Raw genomic sequence first — 23,433 nt, 5'->3', positions numbered from 1 at the left:
GTAAAGTCTCAAAAATAAGACCATAAAAATTTTCATTTTTTAATTAATAAACCATTAAATCATAACATTTTCATAAAACCAAGGTAATCAAAGTTTTATCTATACGTCATAATTATCAAAGTAAATCACAGAATGCAGAAACATGTGGTGTGTGTTGTATAATCATCCCGAGCTTTTCCCTTTGAAAACAGAGGTAGCTGAAACATTAAATGAAAACCGTAAGCACAAAGCTTAGTGAGTTCGACAAAATACAACATACCATACATACACAAATAAACACATAATGGGCCCTGCCATGTCATCGGGCCCCGCCCGACATCTAGCCCTACCCAGCATTGATCCCCTCTCGGTATACAGATTTGTTAGTCATCTAGCCCCACCAAATATATATATATATATATATATATATATATATATATATATATATATAACGTATAAACATATCACCACATAACACACACAATAATCATAAAGATACATAGCATACATAATGATCATTGAGCCCCTCCCGACATCGGGTCATACCTAGTAATCATTAAAACATATACTGATAACTAATATACAATATACTCATCAGGCCTCGCCTAGCATCAGGCCCCGCCCGGCATTGAGCCCCGCTCGGTAAACATAAAACACAAAATACATGCAAGAGTCACGCAAACAACAAGTATACTAACATAACAAACTATGGGCTAGCATTGGTGCTTTCGACCTGCTAAACATAGTAAGGAAACTCACCTCGCACTAACGAATCTCACAGAAAGAATCTCGGGCTACTGGCCCGCTAAAATCCCCATGCTATCAATCACCAAAATAATCATCCATTAGTAATCGAATCCAACCCATAATAAGTGTCCAAACTAGGTTAAAAGACCTTTTTCCCCTTTACCCAACATGGCCCAAAGCCTAGGCCAAAACCAACAATCCAAAGGACCAAATTCCAAATACACACCTAAGGCCCAAATAGGAAAATTGGTCCCAAATCCTTCCAAGGTATTAATCCAGTGTACAAAAGTATTCCTAGTCCAAAATAGTTGAATTCTGATGGCCCAACAAGGCCCAAGGAAACCAAAGTCTAACATAGCCCAAAACCGAGATGCCTACCACACCGAAGCCTAATTAGTGAGTACGTGGGGCGTACTCAGCTTGTACACTAAATGTACTGGCTTTAGGGCTTGTACGTGACACATACGATCTTTGATGCGTGCAATAAGCTACACCTAATTTTATATTTATAACCGAACTAACACAACTAACTAAATTGCACCTAGGCAGTGTACCTAGTCAAATTATAGAATAGTTTGGGTAAGTCGGGTGTCGATCACAGGGAACGGTTTTGACTGATTTGTTTATATACTACTAAATTAACCTAATTATTAACAAAGAAGGGGTTTTATCTAATTTTGCAAGTTTAGATAAACTTAATTCTTTAGCACAAACTCAATCCATAAACAAAACACTTCTGTTAGTTCGAATCCACTTTCACTCAATGGTTATACATTAGTTATGACTATTACTGTTGGTTACCAATTAATAAAGTATTAGCAATTTAGTTCTAAATCTACTAATCATTAATCAATTCATGTAATTCTATGTATGGTTATACAATAGTTAACACATAATCAATTATTAAATGAGATTGGAGATATGTAAATTGATTTGATAAACACACATTATGGTCATAATCATGACTTCTCTAGCACATCTTAATTTTAATAATTTACCTGCTTAACGGAGATTGGTTTGATCTTAGCTCTAATAAACGAGTGTTCAATGAATTATTAGGTATTCAAATTCACGCGGATTTGTATTCAATAACTACACAAAACAAGAATTTTAAGCAATTAATTATCAAACAAACATACTAGGTAAAATCAATCCAACACAAGCATATTACCAACAAGTAAAGTCAAATCTAATGCATTAAACCATGAGTTCCAGCTTCATCTAGCTAACAGAAGCAACTAGATTTAGCTGGACATACTAGCAAATAAACAATCACAAGTTATATTCAAAGACATGTTTTAAGTACCAAACTATAAACCAATTTATGAACTTCTTCTTCCTTGGTGTTAAAACCAACTTCCAGGTATTCTCTTCCTCTTAAATTCGTCTCTAGGAACCCTTCTAAGCCAGCCAAAACTTCCAAAGTCGTAGGGATCAAGGATATATATAGTTTTGAATTTTCCCCGATTCACCTCGTAAATTTTCAAGATTCACCTTGTGAATACGTAAATATCTGTATACAACACGGATTCCTGATCCGCAATGTTTATCTTCTAGAAGGCTATACTTACCTCGTGAATTTTAAAGATTCACCTCGTGAGTTCTCATTTTTCTAAATTTCTTGTCTTTCAAGCCTTCAACCTCCAAAGTTCCATTCTATAACGCTTTTAGTCCCTTTTCTTCAAAATGCCTTCCTTTTTGGCTGTAAAATATAATCTGGCCTTATAAGTACCATTATTCTATTCAAATAACCAAAATATATGTAAAAATGGACTTAAATATTGCCTAAAAATACGTATAAATATGGCAATATCAATCTTGTAAGCCCAACGTACTCCCCTGCTCAGTCAACTTTCATTCTTCAACTCTTAAACAATTAAGTCCTTACTCCAACAGCTAGATCTAACTTCCTTAAGGTGGTTTATCATGCAAGTTGCCAACTTTAGGTGCATGCATGGCTTAATGAAGCTCTTAAAGCTCAAAAAGACATAACAAATGATTTAATGTATGCATCAAACCACCAAACATAAAGTATGCACCTTTAAGATTATAGAACTCTCCAAACATCAATATCTACAAGATTAGCTTCTCAAACAGCCTTAACCCGTCAAGAACAACAAAAAAGGACAAGAAGCATAAAACCATGACATGAAGAGATCTAATCATATGAGGATCAAGGTTGGGACTTTATAGCTCAAAAGTCACCAAGAGATGGAGCTAAATCTGGATCTCTGAGCTTCTTTCCAAAGAATGAGTTCCACCAACTTCTTCTTCTTTCACTTCAAGGAGCATAAACCACCAAAATCAAGACCAAGGATCAAGAACACTCAAAGAGGATATTAGGGTTTGAGATTACGATTTTAGGGCAATGGAGGCTGATAAAGAGGCCAACCCTAGGAACTTAAGGAGCTTATATATATGGTACACCACTAAAACACACGTACACCCCGCGAACATGGGCGTACGCCCCACGTACGTGCGCGAAGGCGTGATGCATCCTCACATTAGTACATGAAGTGTACACATATGGTACGCCCCACGTACTAGCTTCTCAGCTAGTATGCTAAGTGTAACCTGTAGTATTCCTCGCGTACTAACAATAGGACCAAAAAATAAATAATTAAAATACAAAGGACCAATTTGCAAAAATACACCCCTACAAGGTCTAAACCAAAATGCAAAATGAACCAAGCGTTACACAAAGATGTGACTCCATCCACCTTAATAATAATGTTAATAATGGTATTGTCCACTGTTAACCTATATATTGTCATTTAAGTATTTATATATAATCTAAACTATTTTTTTAACTGATCTGATTTTTTTATTTCAATTCATATATCTGTATAGAGCCTTTAACTTTTATATTAGTACTAATCATCAACCTTTAAGTGATTCATATTTCCAATTTTATCACGGTTTAAGTAAGGGTGTTCATCGGTCAAATCCAATGGATTTCAATGGAAGCAAACCAATGTAATCTCCCGTTGGATGTTGGATTTCGTCAACCGATCCTATCCAATTGTGACATCCCCATTTTCAAGACCAGAAAAGACCAATTTTGTTTATGCTTTATAAAAATCAGAGTACCTATTTTAATAAAAATGTTGCCGAATTTGTTCCAAGTAAAACATGATAAATACGTTATCAAAGCATTTTCGAAGAAAATTATTTTTATTAATTTTAAAACATTTGGGATGTCATCGTTAATACAGAAACATAAGCATAAACAGTACTTGCATTCATTATCACTAGTGATTTATATCTCCTTAATCTCTCATTGTAATGTGACTTCATATCAACAACTATGATATAAATAAACCGAGTGAGTCAGGTTGGGAAACCTGGTGAGTACATAAGGATTTCAATCCCACAATGTTGTATCATATATATATATATATATATATATATATATATATATATATATATATATATATATATATATATATATATATATATATATATATATATATATATATTAGAACTCACAAAATATACAATTTCACCATATATAAGCAACTTTACCCCACCCCGCCGATCCTCACAACGACACGATCTATACTTTTGGATCTAAAATTAACCTCTTTACCTAATCCATGATCCTGGATCGGGTATATCTAATCCATACTCCCAGATCAATAATTATGCCCATTCCATACTCTCGGACTAGGGACAATTAATTATGTCTTAATCCATACTCTCGGACTAAGGACAACTAATTATGTCTTAATCCATACTCCCAGATTAATGACAGCTGGCTATGTCTTAATCCATATTCCCAGATTAATGACAAGTGACTATGTTTAATCCATACTCTCGCACTAGGGACAATGACTATGTCTAATCCATGCACCCGGATCAATGACATATTTTAAAGTTCTCTTCTCTGTGTATAACTCACTCGTACTCATAAGAAGATACTTCCAATATTCCCCATAATTAATTTAGGTTTACTCTTTATCCTAAAACATCATATATAATCAAATATGTTATTTAACACGTATTTCAGGAAACATCAAATAAATCGCAGATAAACATATATTTAATACCTCAATCAATACTTGTATTAAAATCATGTTCATGTAAGGGACTATGCATTCACTTGTTAAAGTGATGATTCCAAACTTGGGCGGTCCTTCGCTTTTAACGATTCTATTTTCCTTCGATGAAACCTAATATTATTACCACTAAAATTTAGTCTAATATTCATTGCGACTAATTATTAGTCTAGATTCATCATTAACTCAAAGTCTACTTTCATGATCTATCAAGTAAGGAACAACCAAGTAGGATCATATCGGAGGTAGGGTCCGTTTGGTATACTCTTTAGGTTTACTCTTTATCCTAAATCATCATATATAATCAAATATGTTCTTTAACACGTATTTCAGGAATCATCAAATAAATCACACATAAACATATATTTAAATCACACATAAACATATATTTAATACTTGTATTAAAATCATGTCATGTAAGGGACTATGCACTCACTTGTTAAAGTGACGATTCCAAACTCGGGCAGTGCTTCGCTTTTAACGATTCTATTTTCCTTCGATGAAACCTAGTATTATTACCACTAAATTTTAGTCTAATATTCATTGCGACTAATTATTAGTCTAGATTCATCATTAACTCAAAGTCTACTTTCATTATATATCAAGTAAGGAACAACCAGGTAGGATCATATCGGAGGTAGGGTCCGTTTGGTATACGAAGTATACTATTTGGTAATCCCACTTTAAACACCTCACTAAATCACAACCTAGAAATCATCCCCGTAAGTAGATCAATCAGTATAACGACTTTGAATCACTGATAAATCTTATTTATACGTTCATAATAATGAGATTATATTTAAATACAAGCTATATATAAAATATGGTAGGCGTAGCTCACTTACAGTGAGTTTTATTAAAAACCGGGCTTCGCTGGAGCAACATTTCGGAGCAGAAAAACTCTTTTTCTTAGAGCTGTCAGGAGCTCCGGGGCGTCCTTATCGTCCTAGGGAGGTTCCCTAGACTTGAGAGGGGTTTAAGTAGGTTAGAGAGAAGTTAGAGAGAGAAAGAGAGGGTGAAAGGTGTGAGAAATATGAAGGATTCACCCTTTATTTATAGGGGTTTTATCGTAGAGTAGTCTCTAAGTTCCGTCCGTATCTTCCACGTACGAGCTCCGTTTTCTATGTTCTTTATATCCATGCATTGGTATTTATAAGTACTACAACTTTCATTTAGACCCCATCGGCTAATTCTCACTGTAGGTCAGATTTACAAAACTATATCGAATTCACCGCACTTGAAGAGTAGAGACTAAGTTTCATCCATATCTTTCTCATACGAGCTCTATTCTCGACGTTCTTTATATCCACACATTGGTATTTATGATTACTACAACTTTCATTAAGACCTAATCGGCTAATTATTCTATCTCAGATTTACAAATGTGCATCGAATTCCCCGCGCTTGAAGAGTAGACACTAAGTTTCATCCATATCTTTCGCATACGAGCTCCGTTTTCGATTGTCTTTTTATCGTTTAACTCTTATTAATGATATCTTAATTTATCCTTTGGATTATTTTGGCTAAAAAATCGACCGATCTAAAATTCGAATTTCCAGGCTTTGCACTGTTATGCTAAATCTTAGAAAAATCATAACTTCCTAATACAAAGTCAGATTTAGACGTTATTTTTATGCACACTCTTGGTTTAACATATACTACGGTTTTTGTTTAGATCGCTAAGGCTATAAAGTATTTTATCGTAAATTCACTTTTTACGATTGCCGGTGTTGTGCCGGTTTTATCGTAAAACTTCGCCGAGTCATAACTTCTTCGTTATAACTCAGATTTCGGCATTCTTTATATATACGGAACCCTTGTGACATATACTATAACTTGGTTAATACTATTTATTCTAAATCATCTTCTATTAAAAAGTCATTTTGATGTTTATTGTCTCTAAATTGACTAGCCCGAATCTGTGGGCGTTACACCAATTTACTATAAAAAACCGAATCGAACTAATTCAATTAGACGTTTGATTGGATCGATTTCATATATTGGATATTTTTATTGGTTTAATCCATATGTTATCCATTATCCAACCAATTTTAATCAATTCTATCGAATAACCAAATATAACTATGACGACAAAAAATAAAACATACACCGTTACACTAACCAAGACTAACAAAGTAACATTAACTTCAAATTTTCAAATTTATTATTTATAGAATATTTAATAATAGTAATTAGATTTGGATAATAATAATGGATTAAATTAGATATCTAATTGGATACTCATTATTATTCAATAATCAATCCAATCCAACTGGATTTTGAAATCTCACATCCAGTCCAATCCAATTAGTCGGTTAATAACTGAATCGGTCAGGTCACCTGGATTGATTAATTTTTGTACACCCCTAGGTTTGAGTATTTTTTTTAATTTTTAATTTTAAAACTTATCATCTAAATTATTGTTTGATATATATAAATATGTAGTGGTTCATTTGAGACCATGTTAATTTTGTAAGACATGAAGACACGATCATAGCCACTCATATTGAAGATTAAAAAAAAAAAATATAGCATGCAAAATAAAAGGAAAATTCCATTTTTTTTAAAATATTATTTAATTTATCAAAAAAATAAAAAATAAAAATAAAAATTTAATTTAATTTTTTTTAATATATATAAAATATTCTAATAGAATATTACATTGTAAATATTCAAATACAATTATTAGAATTTTAGAATATTCTAATATTCTAATAGAATTTTTAGATATATTAAATTATTCTATTATTCTACTAGAGTTGTTAGAATATTCGAATATTCTATTAGAACTGTTTGAATATTTATAGTCTAATATTCTAATAGAATATTTAAATATTCTAATAGAATATTTAAATATTCTATCACTTTTGTTTTAATATTTACAATGTAATATTATATTATAATATTTAAAAAAAAAACGGTATTTTTTTGGGTTAATTAAATGACGAAAACAACATTAAATTTTTTTTTTCAAATATTTTCATTTATTTTGCATTTTAGAAATATTTTGTTTTCGATCTCCAAAATGTATGGCTATGATTGGGTCCATATGTTTGACAAAATTAGCATGATCACAAATAAAAAAATAAAAAAATCCAAGTTAGGAAGATAAAAATTCTAAACAGACGAGATTAGAATAATACATGTATTATTCTGTTAGAATCTTTTAAAACTTCAAAAAGATTATGAATTAAAATATTCTAGTAGAATAATACATGTACACACACACACACACACACACACACATATATATATATATATATATATATATATATATATATATATATATATATATATATGAGTAATACTCGAATAGAATATTTTGTTCGAATATTGAAATTTTTTTGAAGGTGATGTATTTTTTATTTTTTATTTTTTTATTTTTTTAGAAATAAAAAATGACAGAAAATAATAGAAAATATTTTTTTCACTATTTTTTGCATTTTGGAATTTTTTTTTTATTGAAACCAAGATGAGTGATTAGGACCATGTCTACATATCTCACAAAATATGATGGTCTCATTTGAATCTAACCTTATACATATAAGATCGATGTTCGTATGTAATTATGTATACATAGTCATCAAAATTCTCATAAAATTATCCATAAATAGTTTGGGTGAAGTGCAACCCAAATGGACCATGCCGGGTCGGGTCAAGTATATACCAAATTAGTTATGGACTTAGAAACCTTATCCAACAGACTCCCACTTGGATAAGTCTAATAACTGTATTTTCTTATATTACTTCAGGAACCAACCGACAATCGTAGCTCTCGAAAACTCTGTTTAACTATGAAGCGCCATTTTAGATAAGTGATCATATAATCATATGTTCTCATGATATCAATCAGATAAATACATGGAACAATGTCTTACTTTATTTCTCGCAGTTGTTTCTCGATTTCCGATTTGTTTGACAAAGAACTTAACTGAACACATCAATTTAGTTCTGATCGGGCCCAGTACATGGGTCAACACAAAATCATCGAGGGGCCCAGATATCACTTCTATTTCTAGAAGGAACAGATAAACTTCGACTCAGATGCTTGTTCTACTACTTGTTGAATTGTACACAAAGGCACGTTTTATAACATCAAGTTACTGATGCGTTTACGTGCAATCAATGCACAACCAACTCATAGGTAACAACTCATATCTCTAGGTTTGAAGACTTGTATGATATTATCGTCTCACGATCACTCGAGATAAATTCCATGAAGTGATACAAGTGAGCGTGGGTTTATTCCAATACTCATAACTTATGAGCACTCATGAACGTTGTAGCAACCATTGATATGTCTAAACACCTTTAGCCATCTACAAACCCAATTCATGACAATCTTGATTCATACCTACTTCCGACGTATGACCGATTGTGGAGGTTTGAATAAATTAATTATTCTGGAAGTCAAAACATGCAAAACTGAAACAATAGTAAACAATTGACAATGATAGCAACACTTTACTTATAAATAAATAACAAATTTTATTCATCATGAAATGTCAATTACATTTTACAAGTTTCAGAAAAGGCTATCTAATCAGTAAAACTAATATCGTCCCTCAGCCCGATGCGCCTCGCATGCTGCAAATGCTTAACCCTCGTTAGTCCCTTCGTAAGGGGATCTGCAGGGTTTTCATCTGACGATACCCTCTTTGCCATGAGGAGTCCTTCTTCTATCTTGTGTCTTATGAAGTGATATTTTCTTTCAATATGTTGGGATCTGCCATGATCTCTTGGTTCCTTGGCTAAGGCAACCACACTATTCCTATCACAGAAAATCTCCATAGGCTCCTTAATAGCTGGTACAACTCTAAGGTCTCCGATGAAGTTCTTTAGCCATATCGCCTCCTTTGCTGCTTCAATTGTTGCTATATACTTTGATTCACAAATCGAATCAAGCACCGTCTCCTGCTTGGAACTCTTCCAAGAGATTGCCCCTCCATTTAGGGTAAAGACCCAACCCACTGAGAGTGGAAGTTATCCCTATTAGTCTGAAAACTAGCATCACTATACCCTAATACTCTCAAGTCATCACTCCCACAAAGGATAAGGATCCAATTCTTAGTCCTCCGCAGGTACTTGAGAATGTTCTTTATCGCGATCCAATGAGCCTTGCCAGGGTTCCTCTGATATCTGCTGACCATGCTCAAAGCAAAGGCCACATCAGGGTGGGTACAAGTCATAACATACATGATCGAGCCCACAGTGGAAGCATACGATAATCGACTCATCTCTGCTATCTCGGCCTTTGTACTCGGACTCTGAGTCTTACTCAGTTTGGCATTGCTTTGGATTGGTAAATCTCCTTTCTTGGAATTCTGCATGTTGAACCTATTCAACACCTTATCCAAGTAGGTACTCTGACTAAGTCCAATTAGTCTTTTACTCCTTTCTCTTAATATCCTTATCCCTAGGATATAGGCAGCTTCCCCTAGGTCATTCATAGCAAAGCATTTCCCAAGCTAGGACTTAACCTCCTGCAAGGTTGGGAATTCATTTCCTATAAGTAGGATGTCATCTACATACAGTACCGAGAAGCTAACTATACTCCCACTAGCTCTGACATACACGCAAGACTCATCTTCACTTCTCGAGAAGTCAAACTCTTTGACCTTCTTATCATAACAAAGATTCCAGCTACCAAATGCTTGTTTTAATCCATAAATGGATTTATCAAGCTTGCACACTCTATTAGGGTATTCTGCACTGACAAAACCCTTTGGCTGATTTATGTACACATCCTCAGCCAACTTTCCATTAAGAAAAATGGTTTTGACATCCATTTGCCGTATTTCATAACCATGAAATGCAGCAATGGCTAGCATAACCCTAATAGACTTAATCTTTGCTACCAGTGAGAAGGTTTCATCATAATCAATACCTTGAGTCTGAGTAAAACCCTTCGCAACCAGTCGAGCCTTATAAGTGTGCACTTTTCCTTCCATGTCGGTCTTCTTCTTGAAGATCCATTTGCACCCGACTGTTTTACGACTCGGTACATTGTTAACCAAGTTCCAAACTTGATTGTCATACATGGATTGTATCTCGCTGTCCATAGCCTCCTTCCATTTAGCAGACTCCAGGCCTGCCATGGCTTCCTTAACACTGCTAGGTTCATCCAAATTTATCAGTGTACTATCGTTGATAAATGTATCACCTTACGTAGTAATATGAAAACCATAATAAAACTCAGGTGTGTTCCTAACCCGTGTGGAACGCCTCGGAGGTACAGACTTGTCAGTTGGCTGAACAGGAGTTTCCTCCTTAGGTTGATTGCTAGTGTCTGAGGTTCCTTTACCAATTGATTCTTGAATTTCTTTAAGATCAATTTTCCTCCCACTGTCTCCTTGGCTTATAAACTCTCTCTCACAAAAGACCCCTCTTCTTGCTACAAAGACCACATTTTCACTAGGTCTGTAGAAGAGGTAGCTGAAGGATTTCTGTGGGTAGCCAATGAAAATACACCTTTCACTTCGGGGTTTGAGCTTATCATGAGTTTCACGCCTTACGAAAGCCTCGCAACCCCAAATCTTGATGTGGTCCAAATTGGGAACCTTCCCAGTCCACATCTCATGAGGTGTTTTGGTAACCTTATTTGTAGGGACTAGATTAAGGATATGGGCGGCAGTCTCTAAGGCATACCCCCCAAAAAGAGATTGGTAGCGAAGCTCGACTCATCATAGATTGAACCATGTCTAGCAAGGTTCGATTACGCCTCTTAGCTACACCATTCAGCTGTGGTATCCTGGGAGGAGTCAATTGTGACACAATCCCACACTCCTTAATATAGTCAAGGAACTCTGTACTAAGATACTCACCACCTCGATCAGATCGAAGAATCTTAATGTTCCTGCCCAATTGATTTTCTACTTCCTATTTAAATTCTTTAAACCTTTCAAAGGTTTCTGACTTATGTTTGATTAAGTAGACATAACCATATCTACTAAAATTATCAATAAAAGTCACATAATACCAATTAGCATCCCTTGTGGTGGTTTTGAATGGTCCACACACATCAATATGTATTAGGTTCAACAAACCCTCACCCCGTTCACAAGTACCAGTGAGGGGTGATTTTGTCATCTTTCCAAGTAGACAAGATTCACAACTATCATCCGATTTAAGGTCAAATGATTCCAAGACTCCATCCTTTTGGAGTTGGCCTATGTGTTTCTGGTTTACATGTCCAATACATTATTTCCTAAGTTGTCTACAACCGACACAGTTTCATACACACAATCACAAGGTAATGCTTTGAAATAAAACACACTATTAAAGAAAGCATCAATACCACCACATTCATTATCAAATGAAAAGGTAAAACCTTGTTTGTACAAGCCATGAAAAGAAATAATATTTCTCGCCATTTCAGACGAGTACAAACATTTATTCAAATCTAATTTTAACCCATTATTTAGCAACAAAGTATAAACTCCAATCTTGGAAACAGGTGAAGCCTTCCTATTCCCCATGATTAAGTTTATCTTCCCGTGGTCCACATCCTTACTTCTTCTTAGGCCCTGCAAATAAGAACATATGTGAATACCACATCCCGTATCAAGCACCCAAGAGTTAGAATATGGTGATTTATTAGACAATACTGTGTAAATACCTGTGTGGGTGGGTTTCACTTTCCTATCCTTCAGATCCTGCAAGTACTTAGGGCAGTTTCGCTTCCAGTGCCCCTTGTCCTGGCAATAGTAGCAATCAGCATCCTTGGGAAAGGCAGAAGGAGTGACAAAACCGCTCTTGGTCCTTGATGAGGAGCCTTCAAGAGACTTTCCGTTGGTACCCTTCGAGGGGACTTCCTCTTTTTCCCTTTGCCTTGCCCGATAGCCAAAACAGGGGTAGATGTTGGAGTAGGAGTAGTAGAGGTAACAACCGACTTGCCCTTAAGATCGATTTCAACGGTCTTCAAGAGTCATTGAAGTTTGCTAAGAGTAACTTCCTCCTTGTTCATATGATATGTCATACGAAATTGGTCATAGCAAGAAGGTAAGGATTGCAAAATGATGTCAATTGCCAACTCCTCAAGGAAGTTCACGTTTAGCTTGAGCAAACGATTCACATACATTTGCATCTTTTGCATGTGGCCCATGATGGATTCACCATCCTTCATGCAGGTTGTTATCATGGAGGAGATTATTTCATACCGCTCCTGATGAGCACTCTTATGGTACCTTTCCATCAAATCTTGGTGCATCTCAAAAGGGTAGAAGTCCTCATAGGACTTTTGGAGTTCGGCTGTCATCGTGGCCATCATGATGCATGCCACCTTAGTAGCATCTCTCTCATGTGTCCTGAATTGATCTCTTCAGGAGTAGCAGTGGACTCATCTATCTCCTTTAACTCCTTATCGAGGATGTATTCTTTATCCTCATAACGAGTAACCATCCTGATGTTCCTAATCCAGTCCATGAAGTTGGAACCATCAAAGATGACTCTCCCACAAAGATTCATGAGAGAGAAAGAGCCAGTTGGGTTAGAGCCCGAAGCATTGTTGTTGGAAGACATCTGAAAGAAGAAAGCAAGTTTAGATTAGATATATAGAGTCCTTAATAAGACACCCAAATGTAATATTAAGGCTAGGATCCAATCACAATATATTATACTTAGAAGAGGGATGATGTAATCTAAGTAATAACATATTTGAAAGGTAGGTGAATGACAATTCACCAATTTCCACCATGAAAAATGAAATGAATTATTAGGTTTTGATTGGATTTGAAATTCCTAGATTCTTTTGAGATTCATTGAACATTTTAATGGCATGTTTCAATCTCGATTGTGCCATTCAAGTTTTGTGACTGGGATGCCGAGGATCACAAAACAAGGTGTGAATAACCATGCTAATTCACTTGGTACCCTTAATATTATCACCTAATGAATGTGCCGGTTAACTACACACGCTCCATTGATCTATGACAAACATTAAGTCACCCTTCGTGATCCTTACTAGTCCAAGTTAGTGTGCCGGTTAACCACACACGCTCCACCAACGACTTGGTAAGGTACAAAGTGTGAATTACATGGACTAGCACCATGTTCACATTTTTCCTAAAGTAACTAAGATTGGGAATTAAAAAATGTTTAGTTACTTTAAAATAATCATTATTCTTTTAATGAGAATTTAAAGTCATTGTTCTACCCGTTCGGCTAACGACCCTCCACCGATCAAGGAAGCGGTGGGTGAGAGTGGACACCCATTAAGCTGCCATTTTATAGGCAACAACCTTATACCCCCTTATAGACCAGCTTCGTGAATGAGACCTACTAACGGTAGAACGACTTATTCTTATACATATATATAATATTTAACCATTAATGTTATAAATAGTATAAGTGTTGAATTTTAACTATTACAACTCTAAGGGTTGGAATTAAAGTTTATTAAAGTGTGTGAAACTTTACAAATTCCAAAACTTGAGGACAAGTTTTATAACTATCCAAAACTTTTCATTTCACAACTTATGAATTAAAGGTTCATAAAAATGAAGACTCTTCATTTTTATGTAACTTATGTGTTTTAAATGTGTGTTTAAAAGAAGTGATCTTTGGATATCCATAACTTGAGGACAAATTATGGACTCCATTAAAACACATAAATGATCAAGAATTAATCCTAAACAATTCAGCAAATAATTCCTATCATCTTCTAAATTCATAAGAACATGAACATGATCATCAAAGTTTCAAGAATTATATGAACACATACAAAGCATGGCATTTTGATATAAGCTATTGTAAATGGATTAGAACAACCATTACACCAACTAAAACAAGTTTTAAAACACCAAAATAGATTAGGGTAATGTTTCTAGTCCATTTCTAGCAGCAAAAGTCGAAAATCTACATTTTGAGGCTTCTACTCGCCGAGTGCACGGACCTACTCGACGAGTAGGATGCTTTGGGTCATGGACTCGGCGATTCCCCCCATGGAATCGCCAAGTTCATCATGCAGACAGCAAGACAATCGACTTTTTTTTCACTATTTTGCATCAAGTATCAAACAAACAAGCCTAGGCTCTGATACGACTATTGGGTTTTGAGCATTCTAACACTTCCTAAGTGTACATGCAACCCTAATAAACCTTGGATCTATGTTTGTCTAAGGTAGATGCAAAATATTATTTTCCAAGGTTTATAACCTATCTAGCATGGCATGAGGTACTTTTAAACATAAAAGAACTAGATGAATTACATATATTTTGTTGATTGTTGATTCCTTGGAGTTTGAGAGCTAAGCACCAATAATGTGAATGCCTCAAATGGAAATCACAAATCACCACAAACTTGGAAAATATATGAGAGAGTTTACTAACACTTAGAAATCGGCCACCACTATTACACACACACTAGAGGTGTTTTTCATGCAACATAAGCTTGTTTATATAGTGTGCATGATTAGGGTGAAACCCTAATAACCCATGTCTTTTCCTCTTCCAAGGATCCATGGGTTAATGCTTCATGGATCATCCATGGACTTCCATATAAGCTTATCCCATTAACAAATGAGTATTAGCCCACACCATATAAATGTAATAGCCCATGACTTAATTACTCTTCCTTTTAATCACTAAATTAATTCATAATTAATTCAAGATTAAAACTAATTAAATAACATGACTTTATAATAATATATTATAACGTATAATATATTAATAAATCGTAAGTATACAATTCTCACAAAATTATCCATAAATAGTTTGGGTGAAGTGCAACCCAAATGGACCATGCCGGGTCGGGTCAAGTATATACCAAATAAGTTATGGACTTAGACACCTTATCCAATAGGGAGATGTATGCACTAGGTTATGAGGCCTAGAGGAATTGATCTGCAGTCTCTATGTCCTATCAGGGTCGGTGATGAGGCTTCTATGTCTATTTGGCAGGATATCTAGTTAAGAGATGCACGTTTGCTTTCTATGTTTGCTTGAGTTTTTGCTCTGGATACTCTGAGATATGTTTATACTAGTGATCGTTTTGATAGAGGTTGGGGTGCTACTACTCTAAGACGAACCCCTGTAGAAGTGTTTAATCGAGTACAAACAACAAATCAGAGTAAAACAATGTAATATGAACACATGAAGTATATAAGATCTGGTTCAGCTCATATTACTTTCAAGAACACGAGTACAAAACTGATAGTAATTTTGTAAAGACTCTCTACTATCAACTCTATGTTCAACTCCTATTTATAGGAGACCGAAAGTACAAAAAATACTAAAGCTAAACACTTAAGTTTCGATAATAAAATGCCTTAGCAAATACATAATGAAACATACGAAATAGACAAATACACAGCCTTCGACATATTACAAGACATTTCGACTCTACAATCCTTAGAGGAGGAGCTAAGCAGGAACAATGGGATAGTTTTCTTTCTTCTTTGCAGGATTACCGTCTCCAGTCGGTTCATGATAGATTGGGCTGGTGTATTAATACCACTGATACTTTCTCTGTTTCTTTTGGCCAGAGGTAGATGGAATGTATAATGCTTTTTTAAGGAGCTCCTAAGACTCGATGGAATAATTAGATGCCCTTGAAGATCTAAATTCTTATATGGAGGATTAGGTTACTTAGTATCCGTACCCGTACTAGAGAGCGATTATCTCATAGGGGTATTCTGGTGGACTCAATCATTTATCTTGTTTGTTCTTATAGCATGGAGACTATTTTGACCATATCTTTGTAGGTTGTATTGAGTTGACTACTTTATGGTCATACATTGCTTTTTGGTGGGGTCTCCAGTTTCCTCCTTAGATTTCTATGGAGTCGCTTATATTGTGGTTCGAGTCTACTTCTTTGAGACCAGGTTAGTGAAAGGCCTTTGATGTAGTGGTTATGACATTCTTTTGGTGCATTTGGAATTTCAGGAATCCTATGGTTGTTAGAGTGGCTCAACCTATGAAGTCTTTGCTTTCTGATGATTTTGTCTATAAAACATTTTTTGGATTTTTAATAGGTGTTCTAAAGCCAAGATTAGATGGAATGATTGCCTTGATAACCCTATTTATGCAACTATATTGACGTAGTGTTCTTTTTCTAGCATCTTGCTAGTTTTTATAAATTCCCGCCGTTCCAAAAAAAATAATATTTAAAACTTCTTATAATAAATTAACATAAAATTTAAATTAATATTATAAAATCTTACAAAAATTGAGAGAAACAAATATATCATATTAAAAAAGCTTTACTAAAAAATGTTAGCATAACTTTTGGATAACATGAAAACTATCGTTTACAATATCTTAAACTAAAAGCATCCATTTGGTTAGCTTTAACTTCTATCATTATAATTTTTTTTTATATATAATTAATCTTGGTCAATTATAATCCACACGTTGTTTAAATTAGTGTTTACATAAAGATGTGAATTGTTAACTATTAACATTTATAGTCAACAATCATTAAATAATTTCTTAAATTTTGCCTTTTTAGACAAGTAGATGCTAGTTTATGCTAGTTTAGAGGTGTATATGAGTCGATCCTAATCTAACTTGCTTGTTTCAAAGCTTCATGAAATAAACTACCCTTCAACTCCCTTACATCTATCAATACATAGTTTTCCCTACCCATTGCATAATGTTTTCCTTATACTATTTATCACTGAAAAATAATATATATTACAATAAAACTCAACATTTGAGGGAATTGTGTTATATAATTTTGTCGTATAAGCATCAAATGCAAAGAAAGGCTACCTTCGTGAATAATAAGGTTTAGTTAGAAAGGAGAATATGTAATGCTTGAAGATTGTTTGTGTAGATTTAAATTCTTGACTGGTTTTAGATGTTTCTCTTTTTATAGATTCCGAATATTCCATACCTTTTTTACGATTAAAACCATGAATAATATAACAATAAAAATAAGTTTATTTACATATCTTTTTGCCTTCGTAATGCAAGCCTATTGGTTGACAAGTGTAATTCACACAAAATGTTCCGAGTTCAAATGATGTGACACCTATAATATTATAATATTGTTAGTATTCTAACTTTTCATATTGGTTGCTCAAGTGATATGATTTAAGAATTTTTTTTTTCTAAAAATAGACTGTATGAATAATGTGTTGGCTCATCTAAGATGTTATCCACTAGATGAACTTAATAACAAGGTTGTTAAGATCGGGATCTTACCTAGGATCGTTTTTGGGTTTGCAAAATCGGAATCGTAAGATCGGGATCGAGATCCTAAGATCCCACAAAATAGAATATAATTCTAATTTATACTATTAATCATAAAAAATATTTCAAACATTTAATTTTTCGTTTAAAAGTTATAAAAACTTTAAAATATTAGTCATAAGTCACAATAAAAATGATAAATGGTAGATTGGTAAAGGGTAAAAGACATAAAATGGTAAAAAAATTTCATTTGGAAAAAAAATTTAAAGGAAGGTAGGATCGGATCGGATCTCGATCCTACGATCCTACCTACGATTTTACGATCCTACCTGTGATCCTACCCAAAATACGATCCTTTTACGATCCGGATCGTTTTTCATACATAGGATCGTAGGATCGTACGATCCTACGATCAGGATCGCGATTTTGACAACCATGCTTAATAATGCTTGACTTTGGCCTGAAAGTGGTATGTGAGTCATTTTTTCCCTCCTTTTTGGCCTGATATGACATAAATCTCAATAGTGTTCGATGTATTGATGTCCCTTTTGGTGGCCTAACCTACGAAGAATTTTGTCTCTAGGTCAAATCGAACTAAGTTGATTTTGTTGGTGATTTTATTACCACATATATTTTAGTGTAATTGATTTAACAAGTGTTTTAAGAATAATTTTCTAGTTATAATACAAGTTACGAGGTGTGAGAGTGTACACTTGTATTTACTAAACATTATTAGTACCGAACCATAATCTACTGTGTCAAATCGGGGGTCCCAGATAAGAAACAAATTTGTCATTCTTGAAAGATGGAAACTGTTTTGATTTATCCGTTGTTGGATAAGTCAGAACAAACGACTCTTGGTTTTGGGACACAGATAAGAAACGAAAAACACTTTTTTCTTCATCTTCTCAAAATAGATTCTGATTTTATGCCTAAAATAAGAATTGCTACATCTGGAATTATCCCAGTTTATATTACGTGATACCCAAGACATATAGGGTCGAAATATCAAACAAGGAAAATGTTTTTACACGATTCCTGTTTGTTATCCAGATTTCTCCATACCTAATTCGAATTTTCCCCAAGAGATTTAGCCGTGATACATGTTGTCGTCTCATAAGCCATCTGTCTTTTCAAACATCCTACTTTGTTAATAGTAGAAACGTTTTATTATTAGTTTACTAAACTACAGTTTTGTTAACATAGGATGTAAGTGCTTATGAAATTACTAACATTTTAAGCATAAAACGGTATTAATGTTTAGGTTTTCCATCTACTTGACATGTTAATGATTTATGTCATGTACTCATGAGAACTCCCACGTGGATGTGGGAGGATTCTTCCTTTCAAAATACAAGGGGTGTTATTGACACTTGTAAACAACATAAAGGGGTCAAGTGAAGATGAATTAAAAAAAAAAGCCATAAACCATTAAACCTATTTACCATAAAAGAATATTGTATAATTATCCTTCCAAACCTTTATTCTTCCAACACGTAAAGCAAGTATTCAAAAATTAATTTACTTAAACCATTTAAACCAAGTGCCTCTTGACAACACCAGAGGGACGGTATGTATTGTTCAGTATTTTTTTTTCTTAATTTTTGGCTTGAAAATCAATTTATTTAAAAGTAAATTGATCACTTTCAATAAATTCAAGATTATGTGGCTAGTATTAGGTGTTTGGCTATACATCTTCCTTCTATTTATCTTGGATTACTTGTCAATGAAAATATGAACCTTTAATTTATCTAGGATTACTTGACGAAAATATGAATCATGTATCCAGTTGGGAGGTCGTAATTGAAAATTTTCACCGAAAAAACATCATAAATGGTTCCTGTGGTTACTCAAAATCTGAACTTTAGTCACCGTGGTTTAAAAACCTCATAGATGATCCATGTGTTTACAAAACATTTGACGATTGACCCTTATTGCTAACTTCGTTAACTTTTGTCCGTTAATTGAAGGGCATTTTCATCATTTCACACCACAGGGACCATTTATGATATTTTTAGTTATTTAAAAAAAGAAAAAGAAAAACTAAATATAAAATCTCTCTCTCTCTCTCTCTCCACACACACACTCACACATAAACTCATAGATCCATAAGGAGGCTTCCGATTCATCCTCCAAATCTCTCTTCCTCCTATCCCTCTGGTTCACAAAATGGTTACTCAAAACCAAAAGAATCTCAATAAACCCCCAAAAAATCGTCTCTGGTCTCCTTTAAATGGAAGTAAATGAAATGCTTCTCCGGAATCGGCTGGGATAGGAGAGTCGGAATTGGGAGTCGCTTTTCCAGAAGAGCAATGCTTCTTCGGCGAGTTCACTGTGCCGATCCAGAAGTAATAGATATTAGATGGAGGAAGATTTATTGTTAAAGTTGTTGTCGACGATGGAATAGAGAGGAGGAGGTGTTACCGTTGTTTTAGGAATCACCCACTTTCTTCACAACCCTTACATTTCTTCACAGGCGTTGCATCTCTCCGCCACGAGACAATCATACACCACCACCTACACATGTTTCCGATTGAGAAGGTTATACAATAGATCAATAACCTGAATAATAAGAAGCTGCCGATTTCTAAAAACAACAAAGAGCTCAAAAATCAAAAGATATGAATGTGATTTAGGGATTTTTGAAGTGATTTGAATAGAAATGGAGTTGGATTCATGTTCGTTGGGTTCCAGATTGTCTGAATAGAAAAGGGAATTGGATTCCCATCCGACAATACATAACGAGAGTAAAAAGGGAAAGCAATCAGTGTAGTCGAGTGGCGAGCTGCCTCTAGTGGCTTTGCTACCTCAGTTTTTGGAGTCCGACTCAGATTGATGAGAAAGAAGGGGAACAACAATAATGATGGATGATGGTGGAGTGCGACTGTGAGAATGGTCAGAATAGGTGGTGGCGATAAGTAACCGCGAATGTCTTGGTGGCCGGTAGAACAACTCCACCTCCGGTAAGGAGTTCTTGGTCGTAAATGAAGAAGGCAGAGGGGGTGAAGTTTGTATATATATATATATATATATATATATATATATATATATATATATATAGAGAGAGAGAGAGAGAGAGAGAGAGAGAGAGGCTTTTTTATTTTTTAATTATAAAAACTATTAAATAAGTATTAAACTAGTTTTTAATTATATTTAGTTTTTTCTTTTTTTTTTTTAAAAAAATAACTGAAAATATCATAAATGGTCCTTGTGGTGTGAAATGACGAAAATGTCCCTCAATTAATGGACAAAAGTTAACGGAGTTAGCAATAAGGACCAATCGTTAAAAGTTTTGAAAACACAAGGACCATTTATGAGGTTTTTAAACCACGAGGACTAAACTTTATATTTTGGGTAACCACAGGGACCATTTATGATGTTTTTTCAATTTCACCACTAAACTTCTAGAAAGATGTCTGCAACTTTGTCTATTATGGGGGAAGGTTTATGCTACTTAAACAACGTTTAGGTAGCTTCGAAACTTATTTTATTTCTATACATCTAAACTTTTAGATAGATGTCTACAACTTTGTCTATTAGGGGAAGGTTTATACTACTTAAATCCGTTTTAGGTAGCTTGGATACTTATTTTATTTCTATTAAGTGTTGGATAAAATGTTGAAAATTCTTGAGTTCTTAAGAAGTTGTTTGTTATGGGTGGCTGATTTGGGTGAGAGAAAAATAGCATAGGTACGTTGAAAAAAATATGGCTAGTAAACAAATAAGGGTCTTGGTGTGGGGAGCATGCATGTTTTCTTTTAACAAGCTCTTATGTATAATTGAAAGTGGCAATACTTGCAAAATGATAATGCTTTTGGGTGAAAGTAATTAAATACCCTCATGTGGATCTTCATTAAGAGGGACTTTTTCCTAACTGTCCGCATCATGTGGATCTGTATGGTTTTGCAGTTTAAACGTTGGTAATAGTCACTGGGAACACTTTTGGGACGATAGTTTGTTGGAGATGTTCCACTAAGGATTTAGTTTCTACGTATATATATACTTTTTAACTACATACAAGATGCAAAGTATTGAGTTGCGATAGGTGTTAATTACTTTTGTTCTTTCGGATTAACAACATAGATGGTGTGGAATCTTGATGCTACCGAAAGTTATCTAGTCTCTTGCCCGAGAGTGTTTTGGAATAACACCATTTTAGTTCTAGAAACATTCTGACTAGAAGGAACACATTAGTTCATATTAAGTTGAATGTTTTTATGCAGAGGTTATGGCTCAAACCAGTACATACTAAAACTAATATGTTACTAGAACAAATATGTTGGATAAGGGAAATGATGTTGAACCACTTGCGTGTCCTTTTTATAATACGTCTAATGAGAATATTGATCATATGTTTTATGTGTCCAATTAATAAGGATATTTGTGTTGAGTTTTCTAAGCATCAAATACACATTAACTAGTAGCAGAAAAATTAGAAATTAGTGTACATGCGCCGTAAGATCTTGGTTTTACCAAATTTAGTAACATACTTTAAATCAAACTAAAGAAATGATAAAATACTTACCTCTTGATCTGTAACATCCCAAAACTGTGAATTTATTTTTCATTTTTAAAAACAATAGTTTCAATCATCAGGTTGTTCAAAAACATTCACAATGTACAATATCAAAATCATCATAGTAATAGTATCCAAAAAGTGTGAAAATCATCAGGGGAAGATGTTGTACCATCACGCAGGGTTCTACCCCTTTGTACCGGAAGTACCTTAAACCATAAACATAAACTGTAAGCACAAGGCTTAGTGAGTTCATCCAAAGTACCACATACCAAACATACAACTGGGCCTAGCTTTGGGGTATATTTCAACTCAATAAACAAATATGGGCCCCGCCCTAAGGCCTCATATGCGATATATTTCAACCCGAACATGCCATAGTAGGCCCCGTCCTGGGGTGTATTTCAACCCGACATGCAATATTGGGCCCCGCCTTGGGGTGTATGTCAACCCGATAATATGATAGTGGGCCCTGACCTCGGGTGTATTTCAACTCGATCATACAATAATGGGTCCCTCCCTAAGGTGTATTTCAACCCGATCACACAAACATATATGTCACATAGCAACTAGAATTCTACATAATAGTATAATAGGCCGACATTGGTGCCTTCGACCCATGGATACGGTGAGGAGACTCACCTCACGAATAGACGAAATAACTACAATAACACGTTGCTCCAAATACCAACTCTACCAGTCACCTTTACATATAACAGTGACTACTACTTAGACTACAACTCATAATGCCCAAAATACCCCTAAGCCAAACTTAGTCAAATACTGATCAAAGTCAAAAGTCAACCGAGTCAAATCCATCAGACAAAACCCTAATATCGGGTCTCACATCGTGAGTTTTAAACACTCAACAATCTATGGGCTTTTTCGTTGTCACGTTGTGAGACCTTATGTCTCACGTTGTGACTTCAGTCTGAAGCTAAAAATCAAGGCTTTGAGTCCTTAATTAATCATTAAACCCAACTTTTCTAGAAGCTTAAAG

At 34.5% G+C, this 23,433-nt stretch overlaps 1 long non-coding RNA gene across 1 annotated transcript; it reads right to left on the bottom strand.

Annotated features, from left to right (window-relative positions):
• Window positions 1-19,759: 19,759 nt before the first annotated feature.
• Window positions 19,760-20,906, bottom strand: LOC145038322 (uncharacterized). Its single transcript, XR_013679317.1, has 3 exons — window positions 20,725-20,906; window positions 20,342-20,434; window positions 19,760-20,249 (listed from the first exon to the last, which is right to left on the bottom strand). It is a non-coding gene; the product is annotated as an uncharacterized LOC145038322 (long non-coding RNA).
• Window positions 20,907-23,433: the final 2,527 nt, after the last annotated feature.

This window comes from Lactuca saligna, chromosome 4, assembly GCF_052625555.1.
Source record: "Lactuca saligna cultivar CGN05327 chromosome 4, ASM5262555v1, whole genome shotgun sequence".
NCBI classification, from domain to species: Eukaryota; Viridiplantae; Streptophyta; class Magnoliopsida; order Asterales; family Asteraceae; genus Lactuca; species Lactuca saligna.
The sequence above is the reverse complement of the archived record's forward strand: the minus strand, read 5'-3'. Positions and strand labels throughout refer to the sequence as shown.